Below are 2,500 nucleotides of genomic sequence, written 5' to 3'. Positions count from 1 at the left end.
CTCCGGCGGCGGCCCGGTGGTGTCGGCCGCGAAGTCCTCGGCTGCGTCGACGGGCGGCGCAGCGGCCTCGCCCGCGTCAGGCAGCGGGCTCGCTGCTCCCCGGCGGGACGCCGGCTCTTCCCCCCGACCGATCTCAAGCGCCTCCATGAATTGGCGGACAAGCTGCTTGTGGGCAGCTTGCCGCCGTCGGCACTTGATTGCCTCGAGCGTTCGGTCGGGGAACATCCTGATGAGTTCTTGATTGACGAAGAAGAACCGGGCGTCCCTCTCAAGGAACAGTTCGGCCTCCGCCTTGGCGAGCGACAGGACTTCTTCCTCCGTCCACCTCGCGCGATGCCTCTCCGTGACGATCTCCGCGTTGGCGGCCGCAAGATGTTGGCGGCGGCGATGGACCCCGAGACCGTTCTTGGTTGTAAAGCTGCGGTGGCACTCACTACAGGTATACATAGCTGCAAAAGTTACAAGATTTTCGGCACGGCCGGTTGGCCGGCTAGGTGCTGGGGGAGTTGGGGTGGCACCTTCAGCGGAAGGGCCACCACTTATTCTCTGCTTACTGCCCCCAACTAAAAAAGGGATAGTGCGAGGGGGGGCTGGTAACCCCCCCAAGCCCCTGGTGCGGTCTTCCACTCTGCGAAATCAGCGGGCCCACGAGAAGGGGAGAAGACCGCAGGAGAGGAGAGGCTAAGAGGGCTAGGCCCATGTATTGCGCATCACTCTCCCTGTAACTATAACCCAAGGAAGGCACCTCGCAGCAGCAGCACGACTACATCAAGACCGCACTTCGAGAAGCCAAGTCCGGATGCAGCCACACCGCTGCCACTTGGCCACCTTAAGAGAGTCATAGTTACTCCCGCCGTTTACCCGCGCTTGCTTGAATTTCTTCACGTTGACATTCAGAGCACTGGGCAGAAATCACATTGCGTCAACACCCGCTAGGGCCATCGCAATGCTTTGTTTTAATTAGACAGTCGGATTCCCCCAGTCCGTGCCAGTTCTGAGTTGATCGTTGAATGGCGGCCGAAGAGAATCCGCGCACCCGCGCGCCCCCGGAGGAGCACGCTAAGGCGGACGCGGCCTCGCAGCAAGGAAGATCCGTGGGAGGCCAAGGCACGGGACCGAGCTCGGATCCTGCACGCAGGTTGAAGCACCGGGGCGCGAACGCCGCGCAGGCGCGCGCATCCTGCACCGCCGGCCAGCACGAGGCCAACCAACGGCGAGAGCAGACCACGCCCGCGCTAAACGCCCGCACTTACCGGCACCCCTACGGCACTCACCTCGCCCAGGCCCGGCACGTTAGCGCTGACCCACTTCCCGACCAAGCCCGACACGCCCCGATCCTCAGAGCCAATCCTTATCCCGAAGTTACGGATCCAATTTGCCGACTTCCCTTACCTACATTATTCTATCGACTAGAGGCTCTTCACCTTGGAGACCTGCTGCGGATATGGGTACGAACCGGCGCGACACCTCCACGTGGCCCTCTCCCGGATTTTCAAGGTCCGAGGGGAAGATCGGGACACCGCCGCAACTGCGGTGCTCTTCGCGTTCCAAACCCTATCTCCCTGCTAGAGGATTCCAGGGAACTCGAACGCTCATGCAGAAAAGAAAACTCTTCCCCGATCTCCCGACGGCGTCTCCGGGTCCTTTTGGGTTACCCCGACGAGCATCTCTAAAAGAGGGGCCCGACTTGTATCGGTTCCGCTGCCGGGTTCCGGAATAGGAACCGGATTCCCTTTCGCCCAACGGGGGCCAGCACAAAGTGCATCATGCTATGACGGCCCCCATCAACATCGGATTTCTCCTAGGGCTTAGGATCGACTGACTCGTGTGCAACGGCTGTTCACACGAAACCCTTCTCCGCGTCAGCCCTCCAGGGCCTCGCTGGAGTATTTGCTACTACCACCAAGATCTGCACCGACGGCGGCTCCAGGCAGGCTCACGCCCAGACCCTTCTGCGCCCACCGCCGCGACCCTCCTACTCGTCAGGGCTTCGCGGCCGGCCGCAAGGACCGGCCATGACTGCCAGACTGACGGCCGAGTATAGGCACGACGCTTCAGCGCCATCCATTTTCAGGGCTAGTTGCTTCGGCAGGTGAGTTGTTACACACTCCTTAGCGGATTCCGACTTCCATGGCCACCGTCCTGCTGTCTTAAGCAACCAACGCCTTTCATGGTTTCCCATGAGCGTCGATTCGGGCGCCTTAACTCGGCGTTTGGTTCATCCCACAGCGCCAGTTCTGCTTACCAAAAGTGGCCCACTTGGCACTCCGATCCGAGTCGTTTGCTCGCGGCTTCAGCATATCAAGCAAGCCGGAGATCTCACCCATTTAAAGTTTGAGAATAGGTTGAGGTCGTTTCGGCCCCAAGGCCTCTAATCATTCGCTTTACCGGATGAGACTCGTACGAGCACCAGCTATCCTGAGGGAAACTTCGGAGGGAACCAGCTACTAGATGGTTCGATTAGTCTTTCGCCCCTATACCCAGCTCCGACGATCGATTT

At 60.3% G+C, this 2,500-nt stretch overlaps 1 pseudogene; it reads right to left on the bottom strand.

The window, feature by feature from the left end:
• Positions 1 to 2,500, bottom strand: part of LOC126435231 (large subunit ribosomal RNA) — a 7,954-nt pseudogene that overhangs the window by 4,242 nt on the left and 1,212 nt on the right.

This window comes from Schistocerca serialis, unplaced genomic scaffold (assembly GCF_023864345.2).
Source record: "Schistocerca serialis cubense isolate TAMUIC-IGC-003099 unplaced genomic scaffold, iqSchSeri2.2 HiC_scaffold_1198, whole genome shotgun sequence".
In the NCBI taxonomy this organism is placed as follows: Eukaryota; Metazoa; Arthropoda; class Insecta; order Orthoptera; family Acrididae; genus Schistocerca; species Schistocerca serialis.
The sequence above is the reverse complement of the archived record's forward strand: the minus strand, read 5'-3'. Positions and strand labels throughout refer to the sequence as shown.